Source organism: Sardina pilchardus, chromosome 5 (genome assembly GCF_963854185.1).
Source record: "Sardina pilchardus chromosome 5, fSarPil1.1, whole genome shotgun sequence".
Taxonomy (NCBI): domain Eukaryota; kingdom Metazoa; phylum Chordata; class Actinopteri; order Clupeiformes; family Clupeidae; genus Sardina; species Sardina pilchardus.
Window position 1 is genome coordinate 2,711,839 of NC_084998.1, and position 14,186 is coordinate 2,726,024.

Consider the following 14,186-nt stretch of genomic DNA (forward strand, 5'->3'; position numbering starts at 1 on the left):
GGGGAAACGGCACCGGACATGATGTATTTCTGGAAAATGGCGACGAGGAAGTGCTTTGCTAATCGGCGAAGCTAACCAGTCAAATACTGACCCCCTGGATACAGCTCTCTGAGAGTAGTTGATACAGGTGTAATCAATTTAACTGGCTAGTCTTAAGAGAGCCAGAGTGTATACTTAAAGCCTGAGACAGAGTAAATAATTTAAAAGTTGAATGTAGATAGTCTAATTAATGTTGATAGACAGAGAGTTTAATGGATGTTGATAGACAGTTTAATGGGTGGATGAGTGAAGTGAATGGTCTGAAGAAGATGAATGGATAGAAAGTTGGATGGAATGTGCCTTATATTCTTGTAGAATGGAGAGACACAGCTCTCTACTGAGAGTAGTGGATACAGATACAGGTGTAATCAATTTAACTGGCTAGTCTTAAGAGAGCCAGTGTATGCTTAAAGCCTGAGACAGAGTAGATTGTTTAAAAGTTGAATGTAGATCGTCTAATTGATGTTGATAGGCAGACTGTTTAGAATGGGTGGATGAGTGAATGGTTTGAAGAAGATGAATGGATAGAAAGTTGGATGGAATTAGGAAGACTTATGTTGATACAGTTGTGCGCAGAGGATACAGGGGGGAACAGAAAATGTAGTCTCAAGAGAGCCAACCCAGCACATTTACATTGATGTCTATGGCAGCCCTTCGCGTTGCATATGAACCCGTGGGGGCACCTTCGGCTTCCGATATTGGCGCCAGGGGGCTTGACCATGCGTCCTCGGTCGACGAGTTGGGTGTGAGACCGTGTTGAACAACCATAGAGAACAACGAAAGATGGATGAGGCTAACAAAGTGCACTCGTTGAATTGGCTTTGGAATTCGTTTTAAAGAAGGATGTATTTGCCGACTCTAGCTCTGTGAATGGTCCGACTCCAGACTATACATTTCTGTATAGTTTGGCTTGCCAGGCTAGTTTCCTTTGCTATTGGACTCTGACTTTTGTAGCCCAGATAACAATGGGTTAAGCCCTAGCTAGCCTCAGCCAATGAAAGCAGCCTGCACTACGGTAGCTTGGTAGCTAGGGCAACCAAAGTTCAAAACAAATTGAATGAATAAACGACATGAACGATTCGTTTGTGCCACCTGACGTCACAGTAACTTTGCGCCGCCATCTTGCCGACCGATTCGAGTCGCTCACTAGGCGGCGCCATTCACTCATACATGGATATCTTAAATAATAGAGACTTTTCCCTTCGTTTGTTCCCTTCGTTTTACACGCAAACGGCGATTTCGCCTCTGAATACGATTCTGTCTAAACAAAACTCGGGCAAAAGTGGAGATTTGGAAATTCATTTCGCGTTGTATTTAAACTGAGAAAAACGAAGAAAAAGTGTGACCACGGAGCCAGCGGCTCGAGGGAAATGATTAGCTGCTAACAAGTTCAACAGGTTAAGGTCATACAGTCATGTTAGCTATGTGTTGTGCAGTTGAGGAACCCTGAACTGGTATTTTATGCTAACGTTATACCAAAAGAAAGAAGAAAGAAGTAGCTGCCATTCGAAGAGATGTTTGGATAACCACGGTTCACACCCTGCAATGAACACTTTCGTGTCAGGTAAGCGAGCCTTCTCAACTTCGTAGCATCTAGGGCTAACAACAACAAGAGACACGTTTGGACAACACTTACAAAACTTGATTGACTAGCAGCTATATCAATCAGTCAAGTTCATGAGGTTCACACGTTTTGTAAACATCACGCATGATATAATATCTTATGCAATGCGTTTGTGTTGTGTTAGCTGCTAGTAGATGGTAGCTGGTATGGTATCTATTATTTTAACGTTAGCACATTGAAATTGCAATCTTGCAATGTCTTATTCCATTTGATAGCCTACTAAAACCTATATTTCACATAAACACAAATGCTGAAGTCGGATTATTCTATTGTCATTAATGTAGTATCATCAACTTTGAAATTGTTACTGTTAATTAGCTTATAGCCCACTGTATGCGTCTGCTAAATACCGTAACTATAACGTAATTAGGCTATTATGCTATCCCTATCTTTTACTGTCTGTGGCTAAACCCAGTAGTTGACTTCCTAATTTCTGTATCTGTCCCTTATTAAGACCTACATCGTAAATCCTCATATTATACATACTTTATTTATAGCTGAGCCTCGGATAATAGCCGTGGTCGTTTTGAACAAAGCCTGCCCCAAATAAAGGTCTGTGCTTTGCGCAGCCTCTACTTAAAAGACCCTGGCCATAATTTGAGGATTTATGTTAGGCTAGGTTCTAAGAGAAAAATATTTACTCAGGTTGGACAATGTAATGTCTCACACATGTCGTGTTTTATTTTACTCTGCCCTGACTTTTTAGGAGCGACTGCTTTGGACTCCAGTTTTGTGCGCAGTCTTTTTGCACACACCTCGGCGAGGGAGAAGGACAAACAACATTCAGCCAATGAAGCACAAAATGCGTGACTTGCAACAATCTCACTGGCTGTTCAACCACCAATGTGGAGGAGCATGAAGAGGCTACTACTTCTACTGACCATCACAGTGACCACAACTATGAAAAGACCTGGCATCGGAGATGTCAGCACTGGAAAGTGAGAGTGTGTGGCTCATGAGTTAAGGGCCAGGGATGAGGAACGGTCCTTGAATGAATACTTTTTTGCTCACTTTTTTGGAATATCTAAATTCACGGTCGTCATAGTGTTCATTAGCACATTAGATGTAATGTTTTTCAGATTCTCAGATCTAATCTTATGGCCACCTAAGGAACAGCAGTGAGATCACAACACATGATTGGTACAGAGTATCCCCAACACATCACATGATTTGCACGATGTATTCACATGTCATCTTTTGGATCTTTCAAACTGGATTGTGGATCCAAACATTGTAATGCTTTGTTTGACACTGTCTTGACAGGTCTTAAATAAAATATGTTGAACCATGAGTTGAGTTGTCTAAATCTATTGGTGTAAAATAATTTCTAAATTAGTTAGTACTGTTTTGTAGTCATAGATGTTAAATGTTATTTTGGTGAACCTACAAACCTAACAGTGTTGCATAGTTTCTGCATAAGAGTAAGTTGTACTCTCAAAATCTGTCTTTATTTTCTTATTTGTGGTGCTCAATGTCATCTTGTCAAGTGGTACATTTTACCTTATCAGGTGCTGAAAGGTCACTGAATCAGTTTTAATTGTATTATTTAAATGTTGCAGAAGACACTATTACAGATGGTGAAGTTACTCAAAGTAGTATGAAATTATGCCTGTGAATGAGTGTATTTGAACACTAGAGGTGTGTCTGTAAGTGTGACAGCTGTTGTTGCGGTAAGCTTGCTCCTGTCGTTAAAGGCAAATACGCCTAACTAACTTGCTATTGTAGCAGGGTTGATTAAGCTTCCCTGGATTTCCCCTTATTCCCTGCATGTTCTGTACAATGTTGCATGGTGAAAACTGTTTCATACTCCTCTGGGTACAGTAAATAGTAGGCTATTGGGTGTGTGTGGCTTGGGTGTGGAAGGAGTTGGTTCCCACGCTGCGGGGGACCCCTTACTAGTTTTACCCAGAGGGTGCTGCGACAGTCCTGAGGCAGAGGTATGGTGTCATCAAAATGCGATCTAGTAGAGTTGTAGTTTGTGCTGTTTCTGTAATGTAGTCTATCTACTTGTATTGTGCTCATTATATACACTGGCTACGTTGTTTTTATATCTTGCCATTGTTAGTTGGTTAGAGTTAGCTAGTTTGCAGAGCGTGCGGTTGTGGCTGTCGGTGTGAATGAGAGGCTATGTAGCCTACAGAAAGAAATCGATGCGTCTTGCGTGATGCATGTGATTGCTATTTTTATATTTTGTGCTTCAGACAGAGCAATAAACAGCAAATTAAGGTTACACCGTGTTGCTTGGTTTTATGTAATAAAACCTGCCTGTAGCCGGGTACTTCAGCAAAACCCAGTTTCGATTTTTAAAACGCAATTGCGTGAGAGGGAGAATGCCTCTTTGCGGCTATTTATTCAATTATATGTGTCACTAACATGAGCTTGCTAGCTGTTGGCCACTTAACTAACGTTACCTAGTCAGTAAACTACCACTAAAATCATGTTTTTATTATAGCCTAGGCCTACGTATTCCCATGCTGATGCATCGGTGCTGCAGTCTCCGGTTTCCTGTAGCCTACAGCCCCCGGTTTTGGTTGCCCGTCCCCGGGGAAAATACAGTAAAACTACCTAGCCCCCCCGTTTTTTGAAGACAAAACTTATATGTATTTCAATCGGATTGAGTCAACCTGAAAATGTCCCCGTTTTTATCCCACATTTTTGGGATTATCTTCCCGGTTATGGCGGTCCCGAACATCGTCACCTTATCTTAAAATAGCCTAATTAACACCACTGTATGAGGGGTTAACTAGATAAATGTATGATATGGAAAGCCAATTGGAACAAACTTGGGGCAGACAATAAGGGATAAAGGAAAACTGGGGGTAACAAATAAAGATCGGAGCCTAAAATTGAACATTTCTCTAGATCTATCTGTCTTTCTCTTCCATTCAAACGGGCAGTGTGGGCAGTCATATTGGGCGAAATCTGTCGTAAATATGGCGGCGTTCTACTTGATAGTGACGTAGGTGGCACAAATGAATACGAACACAAAAAGATAACGCACGAAAGCTAAAGCTAAGAAGGTAACTATTTAAATGAATAAATTAGCCAGTAATTGAATTAGTTGTACTGCCTTATATAAACTGTAACCTTGTATTTATAGAACTAAGAGGAAAAACGAAGAAAAACGATAGAAGATAAAACAGAGATAAGATAGAAACACCAAGAAGACACCAACAACGGTAATAACAGTTAAGAGAGTCCTGATTCATTTAAACATTATTAGTAGATGTCATATATTTATTAGATTTGTACTGTGTCCTTCCAAATATAAAGATACCCGAAGCAATTACAAGACAAGATTGAACAACACTGAGCCTTATGAAGGAGTTCCGAACTGGTGAGTTCGTTGGAAACTATGCTAAGCTAGCTGCAGTATTATTAGCTTGCAGTTATCTCCGTCCGTGGCTGCATGAAATAATTCAGTGTTTAAACTGCCATTTATAGCACAGTAGTAACCTGGTTGCTTAGCGACATACTGCGGTCACGTAATGAATCTATAAGCTAACGTAACTGTTTACATTTAAAACATAAATGACACTTGTGACATTTATCCTATTAGAAACTAGTTAAGCATGATACTAATACTGAAGACAATACACTATGGTTTTAATTTACCACTGTTTTATTTATTCACATGATTATTTATTTATTGAAATACATGATTGTTTCTGGCCATGTGAATTCACAGGTCAGGTTTTTTCGTAGAGATTTGAAGTCGATGGCGAGCCTCCCAGAATTGAACTCTCATTGAATGAACTTCCCCCCTTCTCTGCCTCCCTTCCTGGTGGTAGGACTATTGACTTTGACTGACTCTGACTGACTTTGACTTTTCCCCCCACCATTGACAACCAGACACTACTGTACATAATTGTAATAATTGAAAACATATTGGATTGATTGAAATTATATGAACATTGAACATTCTGAATATTTTTATAACTTTAATGTGTATTTTGTAACGCCTACAATATTGTAATAGCTAATAATCAAATTGTAGATAAATATAGGGGTGCACCCATATAGGTTGAATTGATATTTGTGAACATTGATATTTGTGAATATTTATTGCACTGCACTTTTCTATTGATTTACTTATTTGTTTTTATCTTTCTTTTATGGTTATTGTTGACACTTTATATTGATTGATTGTCTTATACAATATCAATACTTTAACACATTCTCCATTCATTAAATACTTTAATTTATCTTACAGATGGTACGGGTTGAGAATGCTCCTTTCTTTCCCGCACATCGGGACTCCCGAAGCATCGGGACTTTAATTAAAACTGCAACCGCAAGGGGGCAACATAAGACCGCCTTAATAAAATGAAGGTTCGGCTCATACCGGAAAACACGGAAAAACCCGAAGACACCGCGCTGGTGACAAGCGGAGAAAAGAGACATCACGCTCGGCATGTCAGATTGCAGTTTCAGAGTTTTCGAATGTTTTACAGCGTACCTCACAGCTGGCTCTCTCACTCGACGTAGCCTATAACTCAGTCAGTCCAGCAGAGATGCCAGAGCAACGTTTTGGTCAATGGAGAGGGAGAGAAATGCTCCGCATATCCGTCTCATTTAATCCGTCTCATTTAATCATTAAAATGAAGGTGATGACTGGCGAAATTATAATCAAACGACGTTTCAATAAACCATTGTTGAAATTAATGAAAATGGTTTTAGAAGCCTTCAATTCAACCTGAAAGACTCGATATAGGCAACCTTAGATTAATTCATTAATTCATTACGGTTACAAGACCGCATTTCCGTGAATAGGCTATTATTGTCAAGGCGAAGACGAAAGAGATGGACAAGATGGACATTTAGACTACATTTATGCTAGGAATACTTAGAAATGTGTAGGCCTATAGGCTATTTTAAAACGGAGGCATGTTCATTTTAACCGGCGACGCTGGGTAGCCTATCTTACCCAGCACTTTATCACAGATTTTGTCCCCACCACTTTTGACAACTGAAAATAAAATGTATTTTACAGACATATCTTTAATATGCCTACATGCCTATCATGTCACTTTACTTATAACCGTAGGCTACATGCATGGAGAAGATCGCGCATTTTGTAACATTGTAACAATGGATGGTCAGATATGCGATAGGGCAGTGAGGGTGATTCATTGTAACCATCGACTAGTAGGCCTAGCTCCGCAAAAGAAGTTTCTAGCAACTTAGAATATATGGATCTCGTTATGCATGTTCATGTTGATTCAGAGATAGACATAGACTACCGTGGGCTACTGTGCGTCAATATAACAGCATCTTATCATGTGGTGAATTAGCGTAATGACTAACGTCAGTTTAACATGTCAGAACTTTTGATCGGCGTTTCAAGTGCATGCCGCGAATAAATGAACATGACTGACTGAATCCTTTATATTTCTTGGCTAAGTGCGAAGAGATTGACACTTGAACTGTGGCGTAACTGGTTGAGGCATCTTAATCATACGTCAGCGACCGGGGTTCAAAACTTACTCTACGCACCTCCGGAACCCATTAAGACAAGGGGCATTATTTTATTAAAAAGTTTTGCGATTTTTTTATGATTGCGATGTCTGCTGAAAAGAAAAGTTAATATGTGAATTTGTGGTTCAGCGCACACACACACACACACACACACACACACACACACACACACACACACATTTTTACATTTACATAATATAGGGCTCGGGCACACGCCTTGCATTCTAGGAATATCGCCGCCATTTGGTAGCGCACTGAATATCCATTCATTCAGATGCACAAGACAAGAAGCAGAAATATAGTAGCGATTTATTCTTTTCCTCTTGCGATCGTGGGTTGCACTGTTACACCCCACTACACAGCAACATACTACCAAGAAGGCAAAAACTAAGTAACAGGAACACACTAAAAGGCGGGAGTAAATCCATAGTAATCCATAGTAAACTAAGGAGTGAAGCTGCCAATGTGGCTGTGCCCGCGAAGTTTTGATGTCATGATCCCGAGCCCTGTCGGGTGTCTGTCGAGAGAGAGGGGGGAGGGAGGCAATCGTCCACAATGCCTAGGCTATAATGTCTAGTGAACTGGTTAGACAAGTGTGGGGGAGGGGGAATGATCGCACAAGACAATTGCTCTTCATGAAATGGGTAGTCTCACAGACGTTTGTCGATGTTTAAACGTAGCCTACTACATCACTTGCGAAATCGGACGTGGCACATAGAATTATTAGGCTACTGGATTTAATATAGCATAGACTTTGTTCATCCTATATTAGCCTATATTAAAATGTAATGTGCTGCGGGGAAGCATTGGGGAAGTCAGTTTAAGTTGTCCTGTAACAATTTGCCTCTTATTATAATCAAGAGTAGGCTATGCAGCCACGCACATAATAGTCTAGGTTACGGGCGGATGCGAGCAACCCCATGCAAAAGAAGGCCTTAAGTTAACGGACTGAAGGCCTGTTTACATGTCAAACATGCATTAAATCTAAGAAACGAAAAACACAAATATCATGTATTGTGTCGTAAACAGTTAATGACTTCGTGGCCACTATGCGCAACTGCATCGCGCAGTGAGCTGAAGGATAGGAGGACCGACACTTATTAACACAAAGCTTTGTAAAGCACTAACAACCACCCCTCAAAGTTCATTGTCCATAAGTCCAAACAATAAGTATAAAAATCCGACAATCCAAAACGATAACGAGATCTCCCAGAAACGAAAAACAAGTTTGTTGAGTAGCCTAGTCCTTCCAACAATCTCAGCTTTTGCGTTTGTTAGATAAAAGGCATTCTGCCCTGCTGTATTCCAATGAGAAAAAATCATCCACAAGGTAGGCTAAGAGTCACGGTAATGCAGCATGCAGGAATCTATATACGCACAAAACGAATGAATGGGTTATATCGGCCAAAACGAATGGATGGGTTGGGAGAGTCGTCTGGCTGTGTCAGCAGACTGCAGTCGGTCTCGAGGGGTTAAATAGCGCACGTACTTGAATTTTAATCTGAAGAAGACCACACGAAAATAAAATCAAATAAAAAAAGAAGGATTTCAAGTGTGCGAACCTTTTTCCATTTTTTTATGATTTAGCCTACTCTTGTTCTGCACCTTGACCGGGGATGTGTACAAACTTTTTTACTACACTTGAATTTTAAACCAACTCTTCTCTAGCCTATATCCTATAGCCATACTTTAATAATCAGATGTTATGCTCATTTTTGTAGGCTACACCTCACCGGCAAGCACGCACGCAAATGCTGCTTTTGCACATCTACAATATTGGCCAGGCTATATAGAATAGGCTTTTAGGACTGTATTTTGCCTTCGTGCAACTTTAGTTGTGCTCAATCTAAATTATTGTCAGTAAGGATAGGTCATATTACCAAATGGCGAACCTCGAAAATTATTTAGGATATAGAGCCGTGTCCATTACGCATGCAGTTATTATGACCGCCGCTAGCGTAGCTAGCGAAGCGGTCATATAGTTTTTTTTTTTTTTTTTTTTTTCCCGTCATTTTTTGGTCAACGATTCCCGGGACACCGTAACACCAGGGCACATGAAACTTGGTGGGCATGTAGCCCCAGTAGACTTGTGCGGAAAAATTTCGTTTCGTCCCCGGGGGTCACTCCCCCCCCGCGCTGCCCCCGCCCGAAGCCCAAAAATTGCAGTTTTTCCTACATAACTACCTGAACCGTGGCACCGAGGATGACAATTTTTTTTATGGTATGTTGGTCTCAAGAGCTCGGATCAACTTAGCTTATAACCAGTCATTTGTGATTTGCACCCCCATGGTAAAAATTGAAAATGTAATGTAATATTGCTTTAATTGCCCCTATCTTCAGATGAGATGCTATGAACTGCACCAAATTTCATGTGTATGATTAACCTGGCACCCTCTGGGAGTATGCCAAGTTTTGTGGAATTTCATCCATGGGGGGCTATAATAAATGTATTTATGTGTGCATTTAGTGAATGGTCCCTCAACGTGGCTGTTCTACACTGAAGCCTAGAATAGCCTGTGCCCCATGTAGCTGTGTCACTGGCCACCCCCGTGGCTACCCTGTGCTTACCAAATAAAACAATTATGTATTTATTACGATTTTATATGAGAACGTCAAAAGCAGAACTAATGCAACAACGTTCAAACACTGCAGCCTGCTGCCACTGGTGTGTGGCGCTGGCGCTGCTCAGTGAGTGATAGATCAGATCAGAGAGAAGAAGACAAACGAAGAAGATGGAGTTATGATTTCTCAGTTCCGAATGGCGGCCATATTGGAATTTTCTTTACTGTCGCTAGTTTCACACTACTTGATTTCTCATGTTGCAGTAAGCTAAACGATTTCATCTCTTACGTGACTTGTTGTTCTTGCACGTAACTGTGTAACCGTCAGACTTGTAAAGAAGTTGGTAAATGTCTTTACGTTTAGAAACGTAATCAAGCAAAGCCTACAATGTCAGTAGGCCTACTCAAACCACCAGTCGCAGGCTTAGGACTAGGTAAGTAAAACATCTCTTCTCTATATCTCTACTATTTTCATTTTAAAAACTGTATTTAAAGCGAACACCTGTTTCTAAAATGTATTTATAGAGTCTGTACATGTGGTCCCTAGCTTGGTTTGCCCGAAAATTATCCTTTAGAAGTGTTTACTTTAGGCGCTAGTTAGCATGTAACAGCTGAATTAATGAACTGGCATGGTGCATTTATACTGACGATCTCTTTCAAATAATTTAAATAAAAACCGGACCTCATGGTTAGTATTTATAGAGTCTGTACATGTGGTCCCTAGCTTGGTTTGTCTGAAAATTAAGTGGAAATATCCTTTAGTAGTGTTTGTACTCTAGGCACCAGTTAGCATGTAACAGCATGTGAATGAATGAACTGGCCACTAGCATGGTGCATTTATACCTGACGATCTCTTTCAAGTTATTTGAATAAAAAACTGACATCATGGTTAGTATTTATAGAGTCTGTACATGTGGTCCCTAGCCTGGTTTGTCTGAGAATTAAGTAGAAATATCCTTTAGAAGTGGTTGTACTCTAGGCGCTAGTTAGCATGTAACATCTGAATGAATTAACTGGCCACTACTGTATGGTGCATTTATACCTGACGATCTCTTTCAAGTCATTTAAATAAAAAAATGATATCATGGTTAATATTTGTAGAGTCTGTACATGTGGTCCCTTGCTTGGTTTGTCTGAAAATTAAGTGGAAATATCCTTTAGAAGTGTTTGTACTTTAGGCGCTAGTTAGCATGTGCCAGGTGTCATACCATTGCAGTAATCATCTCACTAAACCAATCTGTTCAACAGAGTTTGCCAGTCAGACCACTACACCTTTGCCAGCACCACCACCCAGCAAGCTTCATCAACTCCAGCCATGCCGGTAAATACAGTGCCTATTGACAGCCTACACACCCCTGTTCAAATGCCAGTAGCTTTGTTCATTGTTAAATCCTGTTCTTAAATGTGTTATTGTGTTTTTGAAAGGTATTGCATTACATTACTCTTCACCTTTTGCTTTTGTAGTAGAAAACATGTTGATGGTAGTGAAAAGGTAGTAAATTCATCTCAATTTTGCTATTTTTGGAGGAAACACCACCAAAGATGCTGTTTAAGAGGATACTGGGCCGGGCTTTGAGGAGGTCCCTGGCGCTCCAAATTAATTAGACTGGTGCAGCAGGAAAGGTGGCTTTTAAGTCCTTACATCTGAAGAGTGTGTTGCATAATATCATTATTAAAAATAATTTTAATAAATTGTTTAAGCATGTACAATAAATAAAGCATGTAAATGAGCATGTAAAATAAATAAACAAAAGCATGTAAAATAAATAAATAACAAAATGTATTGAACCTAATACTATGTGTGGTGAGTCTGTGTGATAGTTGCTGAGGATAAATGTTTTTATATTGGATTATTAAATTACAGAATACATTTATAGGTTTCTCATCAGCAGGCACTGTCTTCACCTTAGTAAATTTGGTAACTTTGGTAAGCCCTGTAAATAATTGTAAATTGTTCTGATTGAGGGTAAATGGAAAGTGTTCTAATGTATTATTGCTATTTTAGTACATCATTTTCATTATTATGGCCATAAGTAAGGCCAATTAGAAGTTGGTGGGTAGTAAGCGGCAAAAGGGTGGCCCTTTATCTGGAGCCGCTTCTGAGCCGCCGGTGGACCGCCAGAGAACTGATGAGCAAAACTCCAGCGGGCCACTGGTGGGTACCCGCGTTGGACCGCCAACTCTGCCACTGGTTTGTAACAGTAATTTTAGCATTGCCCATGGTGGATTAAATGATTGCAAAATATTTATTGAGGTGAGTTTAACAAGTGTAATTTCATTGGCATATAATTCAGGCCTAAAGTAGATGGCTAAATGGCTACAATAGAAGGATACACGAAAAGCCCAAACTACCAAAATCTTCATATTTTATTACCACAGTTTCTATCTATAGGCCTCTCTTATTTGGTATACTGACTAGACATTATTGAACAAACAGAGGCTATTCATCTGTATTTCAGTATCTCAGTAGGTTAAAGTATTTTTAGATACCTCCCTGAAATTACTTTTTGCAGGTTGTGATGTCTTCTATATATTGTTGACGTTACTGTCAAAATGGCGTAACTGTTAAATTCCAATAGGCCTATAGTGAGTAGGCTATTGGCAAAACCGATTTCCATTTTTATGTTGAGTCGGCAGTTTAAAAAGTAACTAAGTTCACACACACACATATCAACAGATTCACATGCACAGATAAACACACTTCCACGGATTCCACACACACACACGCGCACACATGCACATTCACACACACACACACAGACACACACACATCTTTATACAAGCAAACTCACACATGCACACACTCATATACACATGAGCTGCAAGAGTAGGAGATATATACATACAGTATATTGCACAAATCGGAGATACAGGAAAGTTGACAAGCGTAATTCGTTTTGGAGAGAATGTGCAGAACTGAGCGGCGGTCATATTGTGTACCGCTATGCGGTGCATCTAGTTTTTTAGGCTATTGTTTTATTTGAGTGTTTTTGTCTACCATGGCAAACATAGTTGAAACGTTCGCTCTAAACTTATGTATTTCCAATCGGCTTTCACAAAACCGATGAGGTCCAGATCTCAGTGGCCTCATAGCTGCCTACAGCCATGCATAGTAAGCCTAATGATAGCCTAATAGTTATGACATTAATAGCCTATTAATGACCTCATGTCGGAATGGCACGTTGTTTGAAAAAAAAAAGTTAAATAGGCCTAGGCCTACCGCCGAGTGGGGATATGTCGGAATGAACAGCGGATACCAGCTGGGTTGTAAAACATTACTGTATTCGTTGATCTTATCGATGCAGTCCTTGCGGCCACTTCTCCCCATCGTAGGAAACTTTCTGTTTAGTGTTGACAACACAAAGGCCTTCACGTTGTGTGGCAGTGCTTGCTTGCCCTTCGATCCATCCCAGTTGGTGGTTTTGCACCTGTCCCTGAGTTATAGTCTATATGAGTAAGCGCTTATGCTCTAACCGCATAATAAAAGAAGCACCTGCAGCAGTGCTTATGGCAAGGCTTTAGTCACTGAGCTATGGACAAGCAGTTATGCTCGAAAATTACCATAATAACAGACACACCTAATTGTATGGCTCTATGTTTAAACACATCAAATTAGCAAGCATTTCCGCAGCAACGTTTGCTTTCTTTTTCTGTCGGTCCGCGGTTGCTTTGTCAATTGCGCAGCAAATTATCAGATCACCGGACCTAATTTCACTCCATGTCTCGCGGACAAGCAGCAGTCTCCACGTTTCGCGGCCCATAGTTTGAGAAACGCTGCATTAAAGTGTCATTAGGTTGTAGGCTATATGTTTAGTGATTTCTTTGTGTGTTTTTCATTGTAGTGTGTGTGCATTGAGTAGTTCCTTGAAATACGGAACAAAGAGCGTCCCGTAGATCTGTTCAATATGGAAGAAGACTAACTATTACTTATATATTTCTTATAACGAAACGCGAAGAAAAAATACGAGGACTGACCATCTCGTTTCTCCGCGTTTTCCCCAATACCACGGCGACAAAGAGAAATAAAATATGATTTGATATTTAAGCTGATAGCTGACAAATTTGCCACACAATTCGGGGGAAGCAGCGGACAGGAGCGCCACAAGCAAGAACTTCTAGCCCAAATTAACATGGCAACGTTGCCTATGACTAAAGTATCTAAGTAGGCTAGTCCTACTAATATTACATTTGATTGGTAGCATGTTTGTAGCGCGCCAGTTTACCCATCCCCTACATCAAAACAGCTTAGAATCAATCAAAGAATCAGCTGTGTCGGCGTTAGGCTGTAGGCGATTTTCTATAACCATTTTCATTCATTTCAACAATGGTTCATTGAAACGTCGTTTGAATAATTTCGCCAGTCATCACCTTCATTGTAATGATTAAATGAGATTAAGGAGTCGACTATTGACGGATATGCGGTCTTCATCATTTTGAAATGCGGGATGAAACTTTCTGCCACCTGGTGGTTGTTTGGGTACATT

General features: G+C 40.2%; 1 long non-coding RNA gene across 1 annotated transcript; it reads left to right on the plus strand.

Moving 5' to 3' along the window:
- The first annotated feature begins 1,227 nt into the window (after positions 1–1,227).
- On the plus strand, positions 1,228–2,806 carry LOC134079449 (uncharacterized). Its single transcript, XR_009939066.1, has 3 exons — positions 1,228–1,603; positions 2,370–2,601; positions 2,743–2,806. It is a non-coding gene; the product is annotated as an uncharacterized LOC134079449 (long non-coding RNA).
- The last annotated feature ends 11,380 nt before the right edge of the window (positions 2,807–14,186 follow it).